The sequence below is a fragment of the Malaclemys terrapin genome, chromosome 17 (assembly GCF_027887155.1).
Source record: "Malaclemys terrapin pileata isolate rMalTer1 chromosome 17, rMalTer1.hap1, whole genome shotgun sequence".
Lineage (NCBI taxonomy): Eukaryota > Metazoa > Chordata > Testudines > Emydidae > Malaclemys > Malaclemys terrapin.
In genome coordinates this window covers 64249-90206 of record NC_071521.1, presented here as the reverse complement: position 1 = coordinate 90206, position 25958 = coordinate 64249, and the positions used below count along the sequence as shown (strand labels likewise).

At 51.2% G+C, this 25958-nt stretch overlaps 1 long non-coding RNA gene across 2 annotated transcripts in view; it reads left to right on the top strand.

The window, feature by feature from the left end:
* The window catches only part of LOC128825181 (uncharacterized), a 78768-nt gene extending 53855 nt beyond the window's left edge, over positions 1 to 24913 (top strand). Inside the window, exons 3-5 of one of the 2 annotated variants that reach the window (XR_008442630.1) lie at positions 20127 to 20213; positions 20577 to 20707; positions 24526 to 24913. This is a non-coding gene — a long non-coding RNA (uncharacterized LOC128825181). Of the gene's footprint in view, positions 1 to 20126; positions 20214 to 20576; positions 20708 to 22571; positions 22826 to 24525 lie in introns of those variants that run through there. The other variant, XR_008442629.1, reaches the window with a different exon arrangement.
* Positions 24914 to 25958: the final 1045 nt, after the last annotated feature.

The window sequence follows — 25958 nt, the reverse complement described above, 5'->3', positions numbered from 1 at the left end:
CGAGCTGCCTCAGTGATTTTCCTGCCCAGCACCTCCTGCCCAATCAGCAAAACCCACCTCAGGGCTTTCCCGCCCAGCGCTTCCTACCTAGTCAGCACCAGCCCCCTCACTGATTTTCTAGCCCAACACCTCCAACCCAGTCAGTGAAACCCACCTCTGGGCTTTCCCTCCCAACTTCTCCTAGCCAGTCAGGGCCAGCCGCCTCAGTGACTTTTCCCACCCAGCGCCTCCTACCTTGTCAGCGCGAGCCACCTCTAGTGATTTTCCTGCCCAGCACCTTCTGCCCAATCAGCAAAACCCACCTCAAGGCTTTCCCGCCCAGCACCTCCTACCCTGTCAGCGCCAGTCACCTCCAGTGACTTTTCCCGCTCAGCACCTCCTACCTAGTCAGTGCCATCCCCCTCAGTGATTTTCCAGCCCAACACCTCCCACCCAGTCAGCGAAACTCACTTCTGGACTTTCCCTCCCAACATCTCCTACCCAGTCAGCAAGAGCCACCTCAGTGATTTTCCTACTCAGAGCCTCCTGTCCAGTCAGCACCAGCCCCCTCAGTGATTTTCTAGCCCAACACCTCCCCCCCAGTCAGCGCCAATCCCCTCAATGACTTTTCCCGCCCAACGCCTCTTACCCTGTCAGCACGAGCTGCCTCAGTGATTTCCCCGCCCACCACCTCCTGCCCAATCAGCAAAACCCACCTCTGGGCTTTCCCTCCCAACACCTACTACCCAGTCAGCGCCAATCCCCTCAGTGACTTTTCCCGCCCTGCGCCTCTTACCCTGTCAGCACGAGCTGCCTCAGTGATTTCCCCGCCCACCACCTCCTGCCCAATCAGCAAAACCCACCTCTGGGATTTCCCTCCCAACACATCCTTCCCAGTCAGCACCAGCCCACTTAGTGATTTTTCCGCCCAACACCTCTTTTATCTGTTTACAATGCAAATATTTGTAATCAAAAGTAATATAAAGTGAGCACTGTACACTTTGCATTCTGTGTTGTAACTGAAATCAATATATTTGGAAATGTAGCTCAACTCTGAATGTTAGTGCCTAGATGACTGAAGGGCAGGAAGCCAGGCAGTGCAGTTTCCTACATTAGTGTACATTAAAATGCTGTTGTAGGAGACATTTCTAGTCTGAAAACATGGTCAGGAGCAGGTTTTGGCTAAGGAATGTCAGCGGAGAAAGGCTGTACCTGGAGGATTGAGGGGTGGGGGGGCGGGGGTGAATCCACCGGGTCTATTCCTGCTGCCATTGAAAGCAATTGGAGCTTTGCTGCTGAGTCCAGCTGGAGCAGGAATGGGCCCAAAGTTCAGGGCTGCCCGAGGGGGAGCAAGTGGGGTAATTTGTCCCGGGTCCCGCAGGGGCCCCCACGATATTTTTTCGGGGCCCCTGAAGCGGGGTCCTTCACTCGCTCCGGGGGCCCCGGAAAACTCTTGCGGGGCCCGGGCCCCCGAAGCTTCTTCCACTCTGGGACCTGCTGCCGAAGTGCCCTGAAGACTCGCGGCTGGGGGTCCTTCCGGCCCGGGACCCGACGCCGAAGTGCCGGGTCTTCGGCGGCAATTCGGCGGCAGGGACGCCCCGCCGCCGAAGACCCCAGGCCCTCTGAATCCTCTGGGCGGCCCTGCCAAAGTTAGCTGCTTTGCCCAGGCCTGGCTCTTTTGTATTCCTATGATCCTCACTGCCATGCTGAGAGCCATGGAATGCAGGAGGGGATGGCTGTGGGGAATGTACCACCTGGTGTGAACTCTCCAGGACTCTTTGGTAAATGACAGCATGGGCCCAGCCCTTCACTTTATGACGGCCTCTAAGCTCCCTGTTGTAGCTATTTCCAGTGAGCCTGCTATTGGCGGCAGATAGCTGGAGAAGCTGAGCTCCATACACCGTACAGTATTCTGTGTGGGGCTTCCAGGTAAGTCCTTAGAGTAGCAGGACCTGCCAGAGATGTTTTTTTCTCCAAGAGGATGGGGTTTTCCTTGGAAGTCCTTAGAGAAATATCCCTTCCCCCAGCCTTCCCTGTTCTACAATCTGCTACTTAGCCGGTCAGCTGTCACCCTGACCCCCAGATGTGGCTGCATTTCAGCGCTGCTCTTTGCGTTGGGCTGGAACGCATTTGGGGATAAAAGGTGCTATAAAAATACAGGAGGAGTTGCAGCTCTGGGCCCAGTGGGTGACCTTGGCAGTGCAGTTGCCAGCGTTGTATTGATCAAAAAACAGACTTTTGTTGCTGTTTTTGCATAGTCAGTTTTGCAATTGATACATCTGTATTTTCAGCTCAGTGGACAATCGGTTTACTGGATGATGTGGTGCCAAGTTGCTCTGTACATCTTTAAACCACTGCAGGCTGCAATCTGTCAGGGGCTTTTTGGACAAGCATATGCTTTTCTACTTATTATGCTGATCTAGTGCTCTTTAATCCAGTCATCTAACTCCGAGGAGCTGACAAAGTCAGCCCTGCTCAGCCTGATGACCGGTCCTCCTTCACCTCGAAGGAGGAGAACCCAGCTAGGCTAGATTGCACCAGGGCAGAGGCAATGCATTGTCTGCCCTGCAAGAGACCCCCATTCTTCAGCACATTCAGGCAGTGGCAGAGCAGGGTGCGAGTTTAGGGGGCACAAATGACAACAGGGCAGGTAAAAGAGGAATTAACCCTTTACAGGGTAAAGAGGGATTTTATGGTACCCTTAGTTGTATGTTTGTGACAGGGACATACGTTGACAACAGGGAGAAGCGCTCGACCACTGAACGTTGACTTCTTTGATGGGGTCAACAAGCACGTGGACCGAGAGGATCCAGTGGCTATAGTGTACTATGATTTTCAGAAAGCCTTTGACGAGGTCCCTCACCAAAGGCTCTTACGCAAAGTAAGCTGTCATGGGTTAAGAGGGAAGATGCTCTTATGGATTGGTAACTGGTTAAAAGATAGGGTAGAAAATATCATGTTGCCTCTATATAAATCCATGGTACGCCCACATCTTGAATACTGTGTGCAGATGTGGTCACCCCATCTCAAAAAAAGATATATTGGAATTGGAAAAGATTCAGAAAAGGGCAACAAAAATGATTAGGGGTATGGAACGGCTTCCATATGAGGAGAGATTAATAAGACTGGGACTTTTCAGCATGGAAAAGAGACGGCTAAGGGGAGATATGATTGAGGTCTATAAAATCATGACTGGTGTAGAGAAAGTAGATGAGGAAGTGTTGTTTACTACTTCTCATAATACAAGAACTAGGGGTCACCAAATGAAATTAATAGGCAGCAGGTTTAAAACAAATAAAAGCAAGTATTTCTTCATACAATGCACAGTCAACCTGCGGAACTCCTTGCCAGAGGATGTTGTGAAGGCCAAGACTATAACAGGGTTCAAAAAAGAACTAGATAAGTTCACGGAGGATAAATGCATCAATGGCTGTTAGCCAGGAGGGGCAGGGATGGTGTCCCTAGCCCCTGTTTGCCAGAAACTGGGAATGGGCGACAGGGGATGGATCACTTGATGATTCCCTGTTCTGTTCATTAGCTCTGGGGCACCTGGCACTGGCCACTGTGGGAAGACAGGATACTGGGCTAGATGGACCTTGGGCCTGACGCGGTAGGGCCATTTTTACGTTCTTATGACTTTTATTGGAAGTCCTCAGGAGCAGCTGCTGCTGCCCTGCTCCCATACAAACTGCGCTCTGTGCTCCCAGCCGATCAGAGCGCAAGGTAAGGGGAACACCTGTGAGGGCAGCGCCCCCAGCCCCTGCAGCTGTGCTGTTAACTGAACTACAGGGTTGTTTGGGTGCATCATGGGGCTGGAGAAGCAGGTGTTGCTATTCCCGGGTTGTTCAGAGGAGATACAAAGGCAGGGATTTGGGGCTGTCTCTTACGTGGGACATGAGCCAGGAGTTGTTAATGTTAGAGATGGCATAGACTAGAGCAGGGGCAGGGCCTGTCTCTTTATTCCCTTTGGGTACAGCGCCTAACACAATGGGGTCATGGGCCATTTGCTACGATAATTCAGATAATAAATCAGTGTTCTGCATTGCAAGGCCCGCGAGCCAGTGGCGGCTCCCATCGAGCCTAAGTGCACTAAATTCCCTCTAAGCTGCGCGGCCGCACAGCTGGCTATAACTAGCCGTGCAGCAGCTCTAAAGGGCCACACGGCAGGCACCTGAAGAGGAGAGAGGTAGGGGGTGGGCGGGAACTGGGGAGGGGAGCAAGTTGGGGCTTGCAGGGCTGCTGTGGGCCTCTCCCCAGGCCCGGAGCTCCCTGCTGCTGGCAAGGGGGAGAGCGAGCCCTTCTCCGGAGCCCCATGCTCCCTCCCTGTCGGCCCTCCTGCTGGGGTGAGTCCTCCGGCACCAGCCCTAGGGCAGCCTGCCTGCACCCCAAACTGCTCATGCCTGGCCCCACCCTAGAGCCTGAACCCCCAGTCAGAACTCTCCTCCACCCCCCGCATCCCAAGCCTCTGCCCCAGCCCTGAGCCCTCTCCTGAACCCCGCATCCCAAACCTCTGGTCCAGCCTTAAGCCCCTTCCACACCCCAAACCCCTCATCCACACCTCCACCCCAGACCCCTGATGAAGGAAATGCTTTGTGCATTACCCCGTGTGGCCACACAGTGTCACTATTGCTCAATGAAGGAATTGCTCTGTGCATTACCCCGTGTGGCCACACGGTGTCACTGTTCCTTATTAAAAAGAACAAGGAGTCTGGTGTCACCTTAAAGACTAACAGATTTATTGGGGCATAAGCTTTCGTGGGAAAAAACCTCACTTCTTCAGATGCATAGAGTGAAAGTAACAGATGCAGGCATTATATACTGACACATGGAGAGCAGGGATTTACTTCGCAAGTGGAGAACCAGTGTTGACAGGGCCAATTCAATCAGGGTGGATGTAGTCCACTCCCAATAACAGATGAGGAGTGTCAATTCCAGGAGAGGTAAAGCTGCTTCTGTAATGAGCCAGCTACTCCCAGTCCCTATTCAAGCCCCGATTAATGGTGTTAAATTTGCAAATGAATTTTAGTTCTGCTGTTTCTCTTTGAAGTCTGTTTCTGAAGTTTTTTTGTTCAATGATAGTGACCTTTAAATCTGTACTAGAATGACCAGGGAGACTGAAGTGTTCACTTACTGGCTTATGTATGTTGCCATTCCTGATGTCCGATTTGTGTCCATTTATTTTTTTGCGGAGGGACTGTCCGGTTTGGCCAATGTACATGGCAGAGGGGCATTGCTGGCACATGATGGCATATATAACTTTAGTGGATGTGCGGGTGAATGAGCCCTTGATGGTGTGGCTGATGTGGTTGGGTCCTCTGATGGTGTCGCCAGAGTAGATACGGGGACAGAGTAGGCAACGAGGTTTGCTACAGGGATTGGTTCCTGGGTTGGTGTTTCTGTGGTGTGGTGTGTAGTTGCTGGTGAGTATTTGCTTCAGGTTGGGGGGTTGTCTGTAAGCGAGGACTGGCCTGCCTCCCAAGGTCTGTGAGAGTGAGGGATCATTTTCCAGGATAGGTTGTAGATCGTGGATAATGCGCTGGAGAGGTTTTAGCTGAGGGCTGTATGTGATGGCCAGTGGTGTTCTGTTATTGTCCTTGTTGGGCCTGTCCTGTAGTAAGTGATTTCTGTGTACCCGTCTTGCTCTGTCAATCTGTTTCCTCACTTCCCCAGGTGGGTATTGTAGTTTTACGAATGCTTGATAAAGATCTTGTAGGTGTTTGTCTCTGTCTGAGGGTTTGGAGCAAATTCGGTTGTATCTTAGGGCTTGGCTGTAGACAATGGATCGTGTGATGCGTCTTGGATGGAAGCTGGAGGCATGTAGGTACGTATAGCGGTCAGTAGGTTTCCGGTATAGGGTGGTGTTTATGTGACCATCACTTATTTGCACTGTAATGTCCAGGAAGTGGATCTCTTGTGTGGACTGGTCCAGGCTGAGGTTGATGGTGGGGTGGAAATTGTTGAAGTCCAGGTGGAATTCTTCAAGGGCCTCCTTTCCGTGGGTCCATATGATGAAGATGTCATCAATGTAGCGCAAGTAGAGGAGGGGCACTAGGGGACGAGAGCTGAGGAAGCGTTGTTCTAAGTCAGCCATAAAAATGTTGCCATACTGTGGGGCCATGCGGGTACCCATAGCAGTGCCACTGACTTGAAGGTATAAGTTGTCCCCAAAGCTGAAGTGGTTGTGGGTGAGGGCAAAGTCACAAAGCTCAGCCACCAGGCATGCTGTGGCCTCATCAGGGATACTGTTCCTGACAGCTTGTAGTCCATCCTCATGTGGAATATTGGTGTAAAGTGCTTCTACATCCATGGTGGCCAGGATGGTGTTTTCAGGAAGAACACCAATGCATTGTAGTTTCCCCAGGAAGTCGGTGGTGTCTCGAAGATAGCTGGGAGTGCTGGTAGCGTAGGGTCTGAGGAGAGATAATCCTGCTGTAAGAGTGCCAATGCCTGAGATGATGGGGCGTCCAGGGTTTCCGGGTTTATGGATGTTGGGTAGCAGATAGAATACACCTAGTCGGGGTTCTGGGGTTTTGGACCCAACCACATCAGCCACACCATCAAGGGCTCATTCACCCACACATCCACTAATGTTATATATGCCATCATGTGCCAGCAATGCCCCTCTGCCATGTACATTGGCCAAACCGGACAGTCCCTCCGCAAAAGAATAAATGGACACAAATCGGACATCAGGAATGGTAACATACATAAGCCAGTAAGTGAACACTTCAGTCTCCCTGGTCATTCTATTACAGATTTAAAAGTCACTATCATTGAACAAAAAAACTTCAGAAACAGACTTCAAAGAGAAACAGCAGAACTAAAATTCATTTGCAAATTTAACACCATTAATCTGGGCTTGAATAGGGACTGGAGTGGCTGGCTCATTACAGAAGCAGCTTTTCCTCTCCTGGAATTGACACCTCCTCATCTGTTATTGGGAGAGGACTACATCCACCCTGATTGAATTGGCCCTGTCAACACTGGTTCTCCACTTGCGAAGTAATTCCCTGCTCTTCATGTGTCAGAATATAATGCCTGCATCTGTAACTTCCACTCTATGCATCTGAAGAAGTGAGGATTTTACTCACAAAAGCTTATGCCCCAATAAATCTGTTAGTCTTTAAGGTGCCACCAGACTCCTAGTTATTTTTGTAGATACAGACTAACACGGCTACCCCCTAATACTTGTTCCTCCTTAAGGAAATGCTCATGCATTACCCCACGTGGCCACACAGTGTTACTGTTGCTCCTTAAGGAAATGCTCATGCATTATCCCACGTGGCCACACAGTGTCACTGTTGCTCCATGAAGGAAATGCTCTGTGCTTTACCTCGCGTGGCCACACAGTGTCACTGTGGCACCATATAGAAAATGGTTTGTGCATTACCCCACGTGGCCACCCAGTGTCACTGTTACTCCTTAATGAAATGGTCTCTGCATTACCCCACGTGGCCACACAGGGTCCCTGTTGCTCCATGAAGGAAATGTTCTGTGCATTTCCCCGCATGGCATTACGGTGTCACTGTTGCTCCATAAAGGAAATGGTCTGTGCATTACCCTGTGTGACCACCCAGTGTCACTGTTGCTCCATGCAGGAAATGCTCTGTGCATTACCTTCGGTGGCCACACAGTGTCACTGTTGTTCCATGAAGGAAATGCTCGTGCATTACCCCAAGCGGCCACCTAGTGTCACTGTTGCTCCATGAAAGACATTCTCTGTGCATTACCTCGCTTGCCCACCCTGTGTCACTGTTATTCCTTAAGGAAATGCTCTCTGCATTACCCTGCATGGCCACACAGTGTCACTGTTCCTCCATGAAGGAAATGCTCTGTGCATTTCCTTGGATTGCCACACATTGTCACTGTTGCTCCTTAAGGAAATGCTCGTGCATTACTCCAGGTGGCCACACAGTGTCACTGTTCCTCCATGAAGGAAATGCTCTGTGCATTTCCTTGGATTGCCACACAGTGTCACTGTTGCTCCTTAAGGAAATGCTCGTGCATTACTCCAGGTGGCCACACAGTGTCACTTTTACTCCTTAAGGAAATGCCTTGTGTTTTATCTCGCGTGGCCACACAGTGTCACTGTTGTTCGATGCAGAGAATACTCTGTGCATTACCTCGCATGACCACATGGTGTCACTGTTGCTCCTTGAAGGAAATGCTCTGTGCATTATCTTCGATGGCCACACAGTGTCACTGTTGTTCGATGCAGAAAATGCTCTGTGCATTACCCCGCGTGGCCACACAGTGTCACTCTTGCTCCATGTAGAAAATGCTCTGTGCATTACCCCGCGTGGCCACACAGTGTCACTGTTGTTCGATGCAGAAAATGCTCTGTGCATTACCCCGCGTGGCCACACAGTGTCACTGTTGCTCCATGAAGGAAATGCTCTGTGCATTACCCCGCGTGGCCACACAGTGTCACTGTTGCTCCATGAAGGAAATGCTCTGTGCATTACCCCGCGTGGCCACACAGTGTCACTGTTGCTCCTTAAGTAAATGCTCTCTGCATTACCCGGCATGGCCACACAGTGTCCCTGTTGCTCCATGAAGGAAATGCTCTGTGCATTACCCCGCGTGGCCACACAGTCTCACTGTTGTTCCATGAAGGAAATGCTCCGTGCATTACCTTGGATGGCCACACAGTGTCACTGTTGCTCCATGTAGAAAATGCTCTGTGCATTACCCGGCGTGGCCACACAGTGTCACTGTTGCTCCATGAAGGAAATGCTCTGTGCATTACCACACGTGGCCACATAGTGTCACTGTTGCTCCATGAAGGAAATGCCCTGTGCATTACCTAACATGGCCACACAGTGTCACTTTTGCTCCTTAAGGAAATGCTCTCTGTTTTATCTCGCGTGGCCACACAGTGTCTCTGTTGTTCCAGGAAGGAAATGCTCTGTGCAGTACCTCACATGGCCACACAGTGTCACTGTTTTTCGATGCAGAGAATACTCTGTGCATTACCTCGCATGACCACATGGTGTCACTGTTGCTCCTTGAAGGAAATGCTCTGTGCATTATCTTCGATGGCCACACAGTGTCACTGTTGTTCGTTGCAGAAAATGCTCTGTGCATTACCCCGCCTGGCCACACAGTGTCACTGTTGCTCCATGTAGAAAATGCTCTGTGCATTACCACGCGTGGCCACACAGTGTCACTGTTGTTCGATGCAGAAAATGCTCTGTGCATTACCCCGCGTGGCCACACAGTGTCATTGTTGCTCCATGAAGGAAATGCTCTGTGCATTACCCCGCGTGGCCACACAGTGTCACTGTTGTTCCATGAAGGAAATGCTCCGTGCATTACCTTGGATGGCCACACAGTGTCACTGTTGCTCCATGCAGAAAATGCTCTGTGCATTACCCCACGTGGCCACACAGTGTCACTGTTGCTCCATGAAGGAAATGCTCTGTGCATTACCACACGTGGCCACACAGTGTCACTGTTGCTCCATGAAGGAAATGCTCTGTGCATTACCCCGCGTGGCCACACAGTGTCACTGTTGCTCCATGAAGGAAATACTCTGTGCATTACCCCGCGTGGCCACACAGTGTCACTGTTGTTCGATGCAGAAAATGCTCTGTGCATTACCCCGCGTGGCCATACAGTGTCACTGTTGTTCGATGCAGAAAATGCTCTGTGCATTACCCCGCATGGCCACACAGTGTCACTGTTTCTCCATGAAGAAAATGCTCTGTGCATTACCCCGCGTGGCCACATAGTGTCCCTGTTGCTCCATGAAGGAAATGCTCTGTGCATTACCACACGTGGCCACATAGTGTCACTGTTGCTCCATGAAGGAAATGCCCTGTGCATTACCTAACATGGCCACACAGTGTCACTGTTGCTCCATGAAGGAAATGCTCTGTGCATTTCCTTGGATTGCCACACAGTGTCACTGTTGCTCCTTAAGGAAATGCTCTGTGTTTTATCTCGCGTGGCCACACAGTGTCACTGTTGTTCGATGCAGAAAATGCTCTGTGCATTACCCGGCGTGGCCACACAGTGTCACTGTTGCTCCATGTAGAAAATGCTCTGTGCATTACCCCGTGTGGCCACACAGTGTCACTGTTGTTCGATGCAGAAAATGCTCTGTGCATTACCCCGCATGGCCACACAGTGTCACTGTTTCTCCATGAAGGAAATGCTCTGTGCATTACCCCGCGTGGCCACATAGTGTCCCTGTTGCTCCATGAAGGAAATGCTCTGTGCATTACCCCGCGTGGCCACACAGTGTCACTGTTGCTCCATGAAGGAAATACTCTGTGCATTACCCCACCTGGCCACATGGTGTCACTGTTGCTCCATGAAGGAAATGCTCTGTGCATTTCCTTGGATTGCCACACAGTGTCACTGTTGCTCCTTAAGGAAATGCTCGTGCATTACTCCAGGTGGCCACACAGTGTCACTTTTACTCCTTAAGGAAATGCCTTGTGTTTTATCTCGCGTGGCCACACAGTGTCACTGTTGTTCGATGCAGAGAATACTCTGTGCATTACCTCGCATGACCACATGGTGTCACTGTTGCTCCTTGAAGGAAATGCTCTGTGCATTATCTTCGATGGCCACACAGTGTCACTGTTGTTCGATGCAGAAAATGCTCTGTGCATTACCCCGCGTGGCCACACAGTGTCACTCTTGCTCCATGTAGAAAATGCTCTGTGCATTACCCCGCGTGGCCACACAGTGTCACTGTTGTTCGATGCAGAAAATGCTCTGTGCATTACCCCGCGTGGCCACACAGTGTCACTGTTGCTCCATGAAGGAAATGCTCTGTGCATTACCCCGCGTGGCCACACAGTGTCACTGTTGCTCCATGAAGGAAATGCTCTGTGCATTACCCCGCGTGGCCACACAGTGTCACTGTTGCTCCTTAAGTAAATGCTCTCTGCATTACCCGGCATGGCCACACAGTGTCCCTGTTGCTCCATGAAGGAAATGCTCTGTGCATTACCCCGCGTGGCCACACAGTCTCACTGTTGTTCCATGAAGGAAATGCTCTGTGCATTACCTTGGATGGCCACACAGTGTCACTGTTGCTCCATGTAGAAAATGCTCTGTGCATTACCCCGCGTGGCCACACAGTGTCACTGTTGCTCCATGAAGGAAATGCTCTGTGCATTACCACACGTGGCCACATAGTGTCACTGTTGCTCCATGAAGGAAATGCTCTGTGAATTTCTTTGGATTGCCACACAGTGTCACTTTTGCTCCTTAAGGAAATGCTCTGTGTTTTATCTCGCGTGGCCACACAGTGTCTCTGTTGTTCCAGGAAGGAAATGCTCTGTGCAGTACCTCACATGGCCACACAGTGTCACTGTTGTTCGATGCAGAGAATACTCTGTGCATTACCTCGCATGACCACATGGTGTCACTGTTGATCCTTGAAGGAAATGCTCTGTGCATTATCTTCGATGGCCACACAGTGTCACTGTTGTTCGTTGCAGAAAATGCTCTGTGCATTACCCCGCCTGGCCACACAGTGTCACTCTTGCTCCATGTAGAAAATGCTCTGTGCATTACCCCGCGTGGCCACACAGTGTCACTGTTGTTCGATGCAGAAAATGCTCTGTGCATTACCCCGCGTGGCCACACAGTGTCACTGTTGCTCCATGAAGGAAATGCTCTGTGCATTACCCCGCGTGGCCACACAGTGTCACTGTTGCTCCATGAAGGAAATGCTCTGTGCATTACCTTGGATGGCCACACAGTGTCACTGTTGCTCCATGCAGAAAATGCTCTGTGCATTACCCCACGTGGCCACACAGTGTCACTGTTGCTCCATGAAGGAAATGCTCTGTGCATTACCACACGTGGCCACACAGTGTCACTGTTGCTCCATGAAGGAAATGCTCTGTGCATTACCCCGCGTGGCCACACAGTGTCACTGTTGCTCCATGAAGGAAATACTCTGTGCATTACCCCGCGTGGCCACACAGTGTCACTGTTGTTCGATGCAGAAAATGCTCTGTGCATTACCCCGCGTGGCCATACAGTGTCACTGTTGTTCGATGCAGAAAATGCTCTGTGCATTACCCCGCATGGCCACACAGTGTCACTGTTTCTCCATGAAGGAAATGCTCTGTGCATTACCCCGCGTGGCCACATAGTGTCCCTGTTGCTCCATGAAGGAAATGCTCTGTGCATTACCACACGTGGCCACATAGTGTCACTGTTGCTCCATGAAGGAAATGCCCTGTGCATTACCTAACATGGCCACACAGTGTCACTGTTGCTCCATGAAGGAAATGCTCTGTGCATTTCCTTGGATTGCCACACAGTGTCACTGTTGCTCCTTAAGGAAATGCTCTGTGTTTTATCTCGCGTGGCCACACAGTGTCACTGTTGTTCGATGCAGAAAATGCTCTGTGCATTACCCGGCGTGGCCACACAGTGTCACTGTTGCTCCATGTAGAAAATGCTCTGTGCATTACCCCGTGTGGCCACACAGTGTCACTGTTGTTCGATGCAGAAAATGCTCTGTGCATTACCCCGCATGGCCACACAGTGTCACTGTTTCTCCATGAAGGAAATGCTCTGTGCATTACCCCGCGTGGCCACATAGTGTCCCTGTTGCTCCATGAAGGAAATGCTCTGTGCATTACCCCGCGTGGCCACACAGTGTCACTGTTGCTCCATGAAGGAAATACTCTGTGCATTACCCCACCTGGCCACATGGTGTCACTGTTGCTCCATGAAGGAAATGCTCTGTGCATTTCCTTGGATTGCCACACAGTGTCACTGTTGCTCCTTAAGGAAATGCTCGTGCATTACTCCAGGTGGCCACACAGTGTCACTTTTACTCCTTAAGGAAATGCCTTGTGTTTTATCTCGCGTGGCCACACAGTGTCACTGTTGTTCGATGCAGAGAATACTCTGTGCATTACCTCGCATGACCACATGGTGTCACTGTTGCTCCTTGAAGGAAATGCTCTGTGCATTATCTTCGATGGCCACACAGTGTCACTGTTGTTCGATGCAGAAAATGCTCTGTGCATTACCCCGCGTGGCCACACAGTGTCACTCTTGCTCCATGTAGAAAATGCTCTGTGCATTACCCCGCGTGGCCACACAGTGTCACTGTTGTTCGATGCAGAAAATGCTCTGTGTATTACCCCGCGTGGCCACACAGTGTCACTGTTGCTCCATGAAGGAAATGCTCTGTGCATTACCCCGCGTGGCCACACAGTGTCACTGTTGCTCCATGAAGGAAATGCTCTGTGCATTACCCCGCGTGGCCACACAGTGTCACTGTTGCTCCTTAAGTAAATGCTCTCTGCATTACCCGGCATGGCCACACAGTGTCCCTGTTGCTCCATGAAGGAAATGCTCTGTGCATTACCCCGCGTGGCCACACAGTCTCACTGTTGTTCCATGAAGGAAATGCTCTGTGCATTACCTTGGATGGCCACACAGTGTCACTGTTGCTCCATGTAGAAAATGCTCTGTGCATTACCCCGCGTGGCCACACAGTGTCACTGTTGCTCCATGAAGGAAATGCTCTGTGCATTACCACACGTGGCCACATAGTGTCACTGTTGCTCCATGAAGGAAATGCTCTGTGAATTTCTTTGGATTGCCACACAGTGTCACTTTTGCTCCTTAAGGAAATGCTCTGTGTTTTATCTCGCGTGGCCACACAGTGTCTCTGTTGTTCCAGGAAGGAAATGCTCTGTGCAGTACCTCACATGGCCACACAGTGTCACTGTTGTTCGATGCAGAGAATACTCTGTGCATTACCTCGCATGACCACATGGTGTCACTGTTGATCCTTGAAGGAAATGCTCTGTGCATTATCTTCGATGGCCACACAGTGTCACTGTTGTTCGTTGCAGAAAATGCTCTGTGCATTACCCCGCCTGGCCACACAGTGTCACTCTTGCTCCATGTAGAAAATGCTCTGTGCATTACCCCGCGTGGCCACACAGTGTCACTGTTGTTCGATGCAGAAAATGCTCTGTGCATTACCCCGCGTGGCCACACAGTGTCACTGTTGCTCCATGAAGGAAATGCTCTGTGCATTACCCCGCGTGGCCACACAGTGTCATTGTTGCTCCATGAAGGAAATGCTCTGTGCATTACCCCGCGTGGCCACACAGTGTCACTGTTGCTCCTTAAGTAAATGCTCTCTGCATTACCCGGCATGGCCACACAGTGTCCCTGTTGCTCCATGAAGGAAATGCTCTGTGCATTACCCCACGTGGCCACACAGTGTCACTGTTGTTCGATGCAGAAAATGCTCTGTGCATTACCCCGCATGGCCACACAGTGTCACTGTTTCTCCATGAAGGAAATGCTCTGTGCATTACCCCGCGTGGCCACATAGTGTCCCTGTTGCTCCATGAAGGAAATGCTCTGTGCATTACCCCGCGTGGCCACACAGTGTCACTGTTGCTCCATGAAGGAAATGCCCTGTGCATTACCTAACATGTCCACACAGTGTCACTGTTGCTCCATGAAGGAAATACTCTGTGCATTACCCCGCGTGGCCACACAGTGTCACTGTTGCTCCATGAAGGAAATGCTCTGTGCATTACCCCACGTGGCCACACAGTGTTACTGTTGCTCCTTAAGGAAATGCTCATGCATTACCCCACGTGGCCACACAGTGTCACTGTTCCTCCATGAAGGAAATGCTCTGTGCTTTACCTCGCGTGGCCACACAGTGTCACTGTGGCACCATATAGAAAATGGTTTGTGCATTACCCCACGTGGCCACCCAGTGTCACTGTTACTCCTTAATGAAATGGTCTCTGCATTACCCCACGTGGCCACACAGGGTCCCTGTTGCTCCATGAAGGAAATGTTCTGTGCATTTCCCCGCATGGCATTACGGTGTCACTGTTGCTCCATAAAGGAAATGGTCTGTGCATTACCCTGTGTGACCACCCAGTGTCACTGTTGCTCCATGCAGGAAATGCTCTGTGCATTACCTTCGGTGGCCACACAGTGTCACTGTTGTTCCATGAAGGAAATGCTCGTGCATTACCCCAAGCGGCCACCTAGTGTCACTGTTGCTCCATGAAAGACATTCTCTGTGCATTACCTCGCTTGCCCACCCTGTGTCACTGTTATTCCTTAAGGAAATGCTCTCTGCATTACCCTGCATGGCCACACAGTGTCACTGTTCCTCCATGAAGGAAATGCTCTGTGCATTACCCCACCTGGCCACATGGTGTCACTGTTGCTCCATGAAGGAAATGCTCTGTGCATTTCCTTGGATTGCCACACAGTGTCACTGTTGCTCCTTAAGGAAATGCTCGTGCATTACTCCAGGTGGCCACACAGTGTCACTTTTACTCCTTAAGGAAATGCCTTGTGTTTTATCTCGCGTGGCCACACAGTGTCACTGTTGTTCGATGCAGAGAATACTCTGTGCATTACCTCGCATGACCACATGGTGTCACTGTTGCTCCTTGAAGGAAATGCTCTGTGCATTATCTTCGATGGCCACACAGTGTCACTGTTGTTCGATGCAGAAAATGCTCTGTGCATTACCCCGCGTGGCCACACAGTGTCACTCTTGCTCCATGTAGAAAATGCTCTGTGCATTACCCCGCGTGGCCACACAGTGTCACTGTTGTTCGATGCAGAAAATGCTCTGTGCATTACCCCGCGTGGCCACACAGTGTCACTGTTGCTCCATGAAGGAAATGCTCTGTGCATTACCCCGCGTGGCCACACAGTGTCACTGTTGCTCCATGAAGGAAATGCTCTGTGCATTACCCCGCGTGGCCACACAGTGTCACTGTTGCTCCTTAAGTAAATGCTCTCTGCATTACCCGGCATGGCCACACAGTGTCCCTGTTGCTCCATGAAGGAAATGCTCTGTGCATTACCCCGCGTGGCCACACAGTCTCACTGTTGTTCCATGAAGGAAATGCTCCGTGCATTACCTTGGATGGCCACACAGTGTCACTGTTGCTCCATGTAGAAAATGCTCTGTGCATTACCCGGCGTGGCCACACAGTGTCACTGTTGCTCCATGAAGGAAATGCTCTGTGCATTACCACACGTGGCCACATAGTGTCACTGTTGCTCCATGAAGGAAATGCCCTGTGCATTACCTAACATGGCCACACAGTGTCACTTTTGCTCCTTAAGGAAATGCTCTCTGTTTTATCTCGCGTGGCCACACAGTGTCTCTGTTGTTCCAGGAAGGAAATGCTCTGTGCAGTACCTCACATGGCCACACAGTGTCACTGTTTTTCGATGCAGAGAATACTCTGTGCATTACCTCGCATGACCACATGGTGTCACTGTTGCTCCTTGAAGGAAATGCTCTGTGCATTATCTTCGATGGCCACACAGTGTCACTGTTGTTCGTTGCAGAAAATGCTCTGTGCATTACCCCGCCTGGCCACACAGTGTCACTGTTGCTCCATGTAGAAAATGCTCTGTGCATTACCACGCGTGGCCACACAGTGTCACTGTTGTTCGATGCAGAAAATGCTCTGTGCATTACCCCGCGTGGCCACACAGTGTCATTGTTGCTCCATGAAGGAAATGCTCTGTGCATTACCCCGCGTGGCCACACAGTGTCACTGTTGCTCCTTAAGTAAATGCTCTCTACATTACCCGGCATGGCCACATAGTGTCACTGTTGCTCCATGAAGGAAATGCTCTGTGCATTACCCCGCGTGGCCACACAGTGTCACTGTTGTTCCATGAAGGAAATGCTCCGTGCATTACCTTGGATGGCCACACAGTGTCACTGTTGCTCCATGCAGAAAATGCTCTGTGCATTACCCCACGTGGCCACACAGTGTCACTGTTGCTCCATGAAGGAAATGCTCTGTGCATTACCACACGTGGCCACACAGTGTCACTGTTGCTCCATGAAGGAAATGCTCTGTGCATTACCCCGCGTGGCCACACAGTGTCACTGTTGCTCCATGAAGGAAATACTCTGTGCATTACCCCGCATGGCCACACAGTGTCACTGTTGTTCGATGCAGAAAATGCTCTGTGCATTACCCCGCGTGGCCATACAGTGTCACTGTTGTTCGATGCAGAAAATGCTCTGTGCATTACCCCGCATGGCCACACAGTGTCACTGTTGCTCCATGAAGGAAATACTCTGTGCATTACCCCACGTGGCCACACAGTGTCACTGTTGCTCCATGAAGGAAATGCTCTGTGCATTACCACACGTGGCCACATAGTGTCACTGTTGCTCCATGAAGGAAATGCCCTGTGCATTACCTATCATGGCCACACAGTGTCACTGTTGCTCCATGAAGGAAATGCTCTGTGCATTTCCTTGGATTGCCACACAGTGTCACTGTTGCTCCTTAAGGAAATGCTCTGTGTTTTATCTCGCGTGGCCACACAGTGTCACTGTTGTTCGATGCAGAAAATGCTCTGTGCATTACCCGGCGTGGCCACACAGTGTCACTGTTGCTCCATGTAGAAAATGCTCTGTGCATTACCCCGTGTGGCCACACAGTGTCACTGTTGTTAGATGCAGAAAATGCTCTGTGCATTACCCCGCATGGCCACACAGTGTCACTGTTTCTCCATGAAGGAAATGCTCTGTGCATTACCCCGCGTGGCCACATAGTGTCCCTGTTGCTCCATGAAGGAAATGCTCTGTGCATTACCCCGCGTGGCCACACAGTGTCACTGTTGCTCCATGAAGGAAATACTCTGTGCATTACCCCGCGTGGCCACACAGTGTCACTGTTGCTCCATGAAGGAAATGCTCTGTGCATTACCCCACGTGGCCACACAGTGTCCCTGTTGCTCCATGAAGGAAATGCTCTGTGCATTACCCCGCATGGCCACACAGTGTCACTGTTGCTCCTTAAGTAAATGCTCTCTGCATTACCCGGCATGGCCACACATTGTCCCTGTTTTTCCAGGAAGGAAATGCTCTGTGCAGTACCTCACATGGCCACACAGTGTCACTCTTGTTCGATGCAGAGAATACTCTGTGCATTACCTCGCATGACCACATGGTGTCACTGTTGCTCCATGTAGAAAATTCTCTGTGCATTACCCCGCCTGGCCACACAGTGTCACTGTTTTTCCATGAAGGAAATGCTCCGTGCATTACCTTGGATGGCCACACAGTGTCACTGTTGCTCCATGAAGGAAATGCCGTGTGCATTACCTAACATGGCCACACAGTGTCACTGTTGCTCCATGAAGGAAATGCTCTGTGCATTTCCTTGGATTGCCATACAGTGTCACTGTTGGTCCTTAAGGAAATGCTCGTGCATTACTCCAGGTGGCCACACAGTGTCACTTTTGCTCCTTAAGGAAATGCTCTGTGTTTTATCTCGCGTGGCCACACAGTGTCACTGTTGTACGATGCAGAGAATACTCTGTGCATTACCTCGCATGACCACATGGTTTCACTGTTGCTCCTTGAAGGAAATGCTCTGTGCATTATCTTCGATGGCCACACAGTGTCACTGTTGTTCGATGCAGAAAATGCTCTGTGCATTACCCCGCGTGGCCACACGGTGTCACTGTTGTTCCATGAAGGAAGTGCTCCGTGCATTACCTTGGATGGCCACACAGTGTCAGTGTTGCTCCTTAAGGAAATGCTCTGTGCATTACCTAACATGGCCACACAGTGTCACTGTTGCTCCATGAAGGAAATGCTCTGTGCATTTCTTTTGATTGCCACACAGTGTCACTGTTGCTCCTTAAGGAAATTCTCGTGCATTACTCCAGGTGGCCACACAGTGTCACTTTTGCTCCTTAAGGAAATGCTCTGTGTTTTATCTCGCGTGCCCTCACAGTGTCTCTGTTGTTCCAGGAAGGAAATGCTCTGTGCAGTACCTCACATGGCCACACAGTGTCACTGTTGTTCGATGCAGAGAATACTCTGTGCATTACCTCGCATGACCACATGGTGTCACTGTTGCTCCTTGAAGGAAATGCTCTGTGCATTATCTTCGATGGCCACAAAGTGTCACTGTTGCTCCATGAAGGAAATACCCTGTGCAGTACCTCACATGGCCACACAGTGTCACTGTTGTTCAATGCAGAAAATGCTCTGTGCATTACCCCACAAGGCCATACGGTGTCACTGTTATTCCTTAAGGAAATGCTTGTACATTACCCCGTGTGGCCAGAAAGTGTCACATTTGCTCCATGCAGTCGATGCATGCGGGCAGTGGACCCCATGCGTCCCCCGGCTCCTTCCTCGCTGCGCTCAGGCTTTGCGGCTCCCGGGAGTGTGAGCTGCCACCATTGCTGCCACTCCAAAGAGCAGGCTCCGGGCCCCGCGCCCCGGCAGTGGCTCACATGCCCGGGAGCCACAGACCCCGAGCACAGCAAGGGGGGAGCTGGGGGACGCACGGGGGCCTCTGCCCGCATGCATCTGCTGCAGCTGCTGGCGCCCCCGGGGGGGCCGCCTGTCCGCACCCTGGGCAGGAGGGGCAAGGGGCATGGCTGCTCCCCACTAGCGGCTCTCCCGCCTTTGCAGGGCTCCTCCCCCCCGCGCCGCACCGGCTCCTCCATGGTGGGGGCTCGCTGCCCCCCGCAAGCCGATGTTCTGGCTCTCTGGTGTCTCCGGAAGGCGGTTCCTCCCTGCCAAGCCAGGTCACCGCTTTTTGGCACCCCTTAGGGCCATCCTTAGGATTTATGGGTCCCTATGCATTATTATTAAACTGGTGCCCCTATGACTGACGGCAGCCTGAGCTTGCAGCCTGGCGGGGGCGGAAGGACAAAGCAGAAAGAATAATGTCACCGCTGCTCCAGGAGAAACACAGTCTGTATGTTACCCTGTCTGCCCACCGGATGGCATTGATGGTCCAAGGCAGACAGCCCAGACATTACCCCGGCTGGCCACCGAGTATCAGTGCAGCGCTGTGGTGGGGAAATGATATCTGCCTTACCCTGAGTGGCCACGTAGTGTCTGTGTTGCTCCACGAGGGAAATGCTTTGTGCTTTGCCGCGAGTGGCCACCAAGTGTCACTGCTGCTGCATGGGGGACATGCTCTGTGCATTGCCGTGATTGGCCACTGGGTGTCATTGTTGCTCCAGGGCAACTACATTCTGAAAAATACCCCAGGTGGCCTCTAAGATACATGTGTGGTAAAGGCTGAGTACAGATGTCTGCTTCCCTTTAGGTGGGGTTCGGTTTGTAATAAAAGTTTTCATCCTTGTTCTGGGTGCAGAGGGAGAATTTCTCTATATTGGGAGCAGTTGATCTTCCTGGACAGGGAGGAGCATGTTCACCTGAGCAGAGGCCTGGAACCGGAAAGGTGAGTACTGGTGCTGAGTTTGTCTTTCTTCCTATGTGTCTCTCTCTGAGCTCTCATATGTTGGCCAACATACTCTCTCTCTCCCCTTGTCCTGTCTCCTTGCATAGAACGTGGGCAATGGTGCATGCTCACAGGCTTGGTCTGGGGCATCTGCAACCCACTGGGGCATTGGGAGGGGGAAGAGGAGCATGATGGTACGAGATCCTCCATTGGTAGTGGTGGGGGTGACTGTGGGAGTTGACTGTCACTGTTCATCAAGTGGGGCTGATGTACAGTGGATGGGAGAGGGAGGGCAGTATCTTGTACACCAATAGACCTTTGGGCAGTGATGGCTCCTGCTTGGGTTATATGCTGTGTTTGCAGAGGAATCGCCCAGGAGCCCCAGCCACAGGAGAAGCTGATACAAGTGGACCTGAGCAACCTGGAAATCCTTCTAAGCAGATATGAACAGTCCTCAGGTTTCCGCCTCCCAGATAATTGGCTCTGAGTAAGAGGTCAGTGCTTTGAATTCCTCATGTGTGCTCCCTCTAGTTTCTTCACCGGCCGTGTGCTTCCTCGTTGGGTAGGGGATCTGTGGTATCAAGGCTGCGGAGGGGCCAGAGTCTACTCTACAGAGTGACTATGTCGGGTGCTGTTAAGGGGGCCAATACAGGGAGGAGAAAAGGGAAAGAGACCTGAACCCTGATTACAGGGCAGTCACCCTTTCGTTAGTAAGATATTCCTCCTTTACACAAGGCGGGGGAGGAGTCACCAGTGTGAAAATATCTGGAAATGAACAGGTAAGGGAGAGATCCTCCTGAGTGTCCCCTTTCCAATCAATCCTCCATCCCTCAGCAACACCCTTCCCGACTTATCTCCTACCCCACCAAGAAAATGACAACTTCGTGCCCCCTAACCTTTAAAAGAAAAGACCCCTCTGACTTGTGACGCGGTCCTGTTAGTAGGGTTAGGTGCACCCACGTGCCGGCTCTGAATACCACCGCATCTACCTACAACATCTCAACATCAACACATTTCAGAAAGGACCGCCACATCAATCTCTTCAAAAGTAGCCCGAGGAATCTCCTCTCTCTATCAACAAAGAGAAACAAGGCCAGGAATTCGGACACAACTAACGGAGCTGTCCGAATCCCTGCAGTTGACGCTCGTCAGTCCGACAGCGTTCTTTCTTGTGCACAAGAAAACAAAGGGTGAAAGTTGTGGTTGGTTGAGCGGTGTAAATTGGGCAGGGCAAAAGGACTTGAGGAAGGATTACATTGAAGTGAGGATCTGAAAGGAGCCCCCACCTCTCCTGTTCATTTCCAGACTTTGTGACGTTTGCTTGGTTGGGCCATGTCTTGGCTTTTTTGAGAAAAGGGGCGAATTTTCCACGGCCTCCGCCATCCCCTTACAGCCGCCCCTTCGCCACACCATGTTCCATCTGACCGGGATAGGTCCCGAGTAAGATTTCACTTCAAATCTCAAAAAAGCCAAGTAGAAATCATTCTGTGGGAATTTACTGTGACTAAGAGAAACAGAAGTTCAACCCTTCTCAAGTGCTGGAGGGTCGGAGGGAGTCGCTAAGCCACAGGCACAGAAAGGCTCCCCTAGCTTAAGCGTGAGAGGTATAAGACCTTACACCCTGGTTACAGGGCAGTCATTTTGCCGGGCCTGTCAAAGTGACCTGTTAATTTGCATGGCAAAGGAGACCGAAACCCTCCTTACAGGGTGGTCCTTAAGCCTGGGGTCTTCCAATGGGCCAGAGGGAAAAGCGCTGTAAAGGAGAGACCTCCGTTCCCTCAGAAATGAGTGGTCTCCTTGCCCAGCGAGTGCCAACGGCCCAAGAGGAGTTAGAAAGGGGAGACCTGCACCCTTCTGACAGGGAGAGGTCAACGGCACGGGGCATTTTAAAGGCTAGGTCCTAAGGAGCTCAAACCCACAGAGACCTCAACCCTTTTTAAAGGGGGCTCGCTCCGCCTTAGCTATGGAAGGGATCCATAAAGCATTTTGGTTGGTAAGGAATGGATCTTGATCCTTGTTTACAGGGAGGTCCTTTTACCGAGCACCTGAAGGGGGATTAAGCCTGTGAGGAGAAGTGTCGAACCCGATCCCTCGGTACAGGGGTGCGGTGTGTGCTGTGTGTGCGGTGTGTGCAGCCGTTGGCCGTGGCTTTTTCTTCCCTTTTCCTGCAGTTTCTTTGGTGCTTGTGTCATCTTGTTCATTTTGTCCTTTGAGTTGCTAGAAAGAGAGAGGTGAAGCGGGTTAGGTGTGGCTCAGTAGAGAGCACGTGTACAAGGTAGATTCAGATGACATTGGCAAGGTACTCGGCCCTGCCGGAAATTACCCTAATTCCTTCTTTTCGGCACCGATCTCTTTCAGAACGCAGGAGAGCTTGCGGCAGAAGGCGGGTCCAGGTGGATGCAGAGGACACGGGCTTTGACTTGGCTGAGTGCGTGAGTGAGGAGGGCACGGGACAGCTAGTAGGACAAACCCTGAACCCTCTCAAGAGGCTGGTTTCTAGAACTACCTTCCAAATGGCAGTGTTACCTTGTGAAAGGCAGGGAAAGACCCACACCCTAGTTAGAGGGTGCTCACTTTGGACCTTGGCGTGAAGAGGGCCAATGTAGGGAGGAGAAAAGGGAAAGCGACCTGAACCCTGATTACAGGGCAGTCACCCTTTTTTTAGTAAAATATACCTCCTTTACACTGTTGGGGGGGGGGAGTCCTGAATGTGAAAAGATCTGGAAATGAACAGGTAAGGGAGGGATCCTGCTGAGTGTCCCCTTTCCAATCAATCCTCCATCCCTCAGCGACACCCTTCCCGACTTACCTCCTACCCCACCAAGAAAATGACAACTTTGTGCCCCCTACCTTTACCAAAAAAGACCCCTCTGACTTGTGACGCGGTCCTGTTAGTAGGGTTAGGTGCACCCACGTGCCGGCTCTGAATACCACCGCATCTACCTACAACATCTCAACATCAACACATTTCAGAAAGGACCGCCACATCAATCTCTTCAAAGATAGCCCGAGGAATCTCCTCTCTTTATCACCAAAGAAACACAAGGCCAGGAATTCGGACACAACTAACGGAGCTGTCCGAATCCCTGCAGTTGGGGCTCGTCAGTCCGGCAGTGTTCTTTCTTGTGCACAAGAAAACAAAGAGTGAAAGTTGTGGTTGGTTGAGCGGTGTAAATTGGGCAGGGCAAAAGGACTTGAGGAAGGATTACACGGAAGTGAGGGTCCGAAAGGAGCCCCCCAACTCCCCTGTTCATTTCCAGACTTTGTGACGTTTGCTTGGTTGGGCCATTTCTTGGCTTTTTTGAGAAAAGGGGCGAATTTTCCACGGCCTCCGCCATCCCCTTACAGCCGCCCCTTCGCCACACCATGTTCCATCTGACCGGGATAGGTCCCGAGTAAGATTTCACTTCAAATCTCAAAAAAGCCAAGTAGAAATCATTCTGTGGGAATTTACTGTGACTAAGAGAAACAGAAGTTCAACCCTTCTCAAGTGCTGGAGGGTCGGAGGGAGTCGCTAAGCCACAGGCACAGAAAGGCTCCCCTAGCTTAAGCGTGAGAGGTATAAGACCTTACACCCTGGTTACAGGGCAGTCATTTTGCCGGGCCTGTCAAAGTGACCTGTTAATTTGCATGGCAAAGGAGACCGAAACCCTCCTTACAGGGTGGTCCTTAAGCCTGGGGTCTTCCAATGGGCCAGAGGGAAAAGCGCTGTAAGGAGAGACCTCCGTTCCCTCAGAAATGAGTGGTGTCGTTGCCCAGTGAGTGCCAACGGCCCAAGAGGAGTTAGAAAGGGGAGACCTGCACCCTTCTGACAGGGAGAGGTCAAGGGCACCGGGCATTTTAAAGGCTAGGTCCTAAGGAGCTCAAACCCACAGAGACCTCAACCCTTTTTAAAGGGGGCTCGCTCCGCCTTAGCTATGGAAGGGATCCATAAAGCATTTTGGTTGGTAAGGAATGGATCTTGATCCTTGTTTACAGGGAGGTCCTTTTACCGGGCACCTGAAGGGGGATTAAGCCTGTGAGGAGAAGTGTCGAACCCGATCCCTCGGTACAGGGGTGCAGTGTGTGCTGTGTGTGCGGTGTGGGCAGCTGTTGGCCGTGGCTTTTTCTTCCCTTTTCCTGCAGTTTCTTTGGTGCTTGTGTCATCTTGTTCATTTTGTCCTTTGAGTTGCTAGAAAGAGAGAGGTGAAGCGGGTTAGGTGTGGCTCAGTAGAGAGCACGTGTACAAGGTAGATTCAGATGACATTGGCAAGGTACTCGGCCCTGCCGGAAATTACCCTAATTCCTTCTTTTCGGCACCGATCTCTTTCAGAACGGAGGAGAGCTTGCGGCAGAAGGCGGGTCCAGGTGGATGCAGAGGACGCGGGCTTTGACTTGGCTGAGTGCGTGAGTGAGGAGGGCACGGGACAGCTAGTAGGACAAACCCTGAACCCTCTCAAGAGGCTGGTTTCTAGAACTACCTTCCAAATGGCAGTGTTACCTTGTGAAAGGCAGGGAAAGATCCACACCCTAGTTAGAGGGCGCTCACTTTGGACCTTGGCGTGAAGAGGGCCAATGTAGGGAGGAGAAAAGGGAAAGCGACCTGAACCCTGATTACAGGGCAGTCACCCTTTTTTTAGTAAAATATACCTCCTTTACACTGTTGGGGTGGGGGAGTCCTGAATGTGAAAAGATCTGGAAATGAACAGGTAAGGGAGGGATCCTGCTGAGTGTCCCCTTTCCAATCAATCCTCCGTCCCTCAGCGACACCCTTCCCGACTTACCTCCTACCCCACCAAGAAAATGACAACTTTGTGCCCCCTACCTTTACCAAAAAAGACCCCTCTGACTTGTGACGCGGTCCTGTTAGTAGGCTTAGGTGCACCCACGTGCCGGCTCTGAATACCACCGCATCTACCTACAACATCTCAACATCAACACATTTCAGAAAGGACCGCCACATCAATCTCTTCAAAGATAGCCCGAGGAATCTCCTCTCTTTATCACCAAAGAGACACAAGGCCAGGAATTCGGACACAACTAACGGAGCTGTCCGAATCCCTGCAGTTGGCGCTCGTCAGTCCGACAGTGTTCTTTCTTGTGCACAAGAAAACAAAGGGTGAAAGTTGTGGTTGGTTGAGCGGTGTAAATTGGGCAGGGCAAAAGGACTTGAGGAAGGATTACACGGAAGTGAGGGTCCGAAAGGAGCCCCCCAACTCCCCTGTTCATTTCCAGACTTTGTGACGTTTGCTTGGTTGGGCCATTTCTTGGCTTTTTTGAGAAAAGGGGCGAATTTTCCACGGCCTCCGCCATCCCCTTACAGCCGCCCCTTCGCCACACCATGTTCCATCTGACCGGGATAGGTCCCGAGTAAGATTTCACTTCAAATCTCAAAAAAGCCAAGTAGAAATCATTCTGTGGGAATTTACTGTGACTAAGAGAAACAGAAGTTCAACCCTTCTCAAGTGCTGGAGGGTCGGAGGGAGTCGCTAAGCCACAGGCACAGAAAGGCTCCCCTAGCTTAAGCGTGAGAGGTATAAGACCTTACACCCTGGTTACAGGGCAGTCATTTTGCCGGGCCTGTCAAAGTGACCTGTTAATTTGCATGGCAAAGGAGACCGAAACCCTCCTTACAGGGTGGTCCTTAAGCCTGGGGTCTTCCAATGGGCCAGAGGGAAAAGCGCTGTAAGGAGAGACCTCCGTTCCCTCAGAAATGAGTGGTGTCGTTGCCCAGTGAGTGCCAACGGCCCAAGAGGAGTTAGAAAG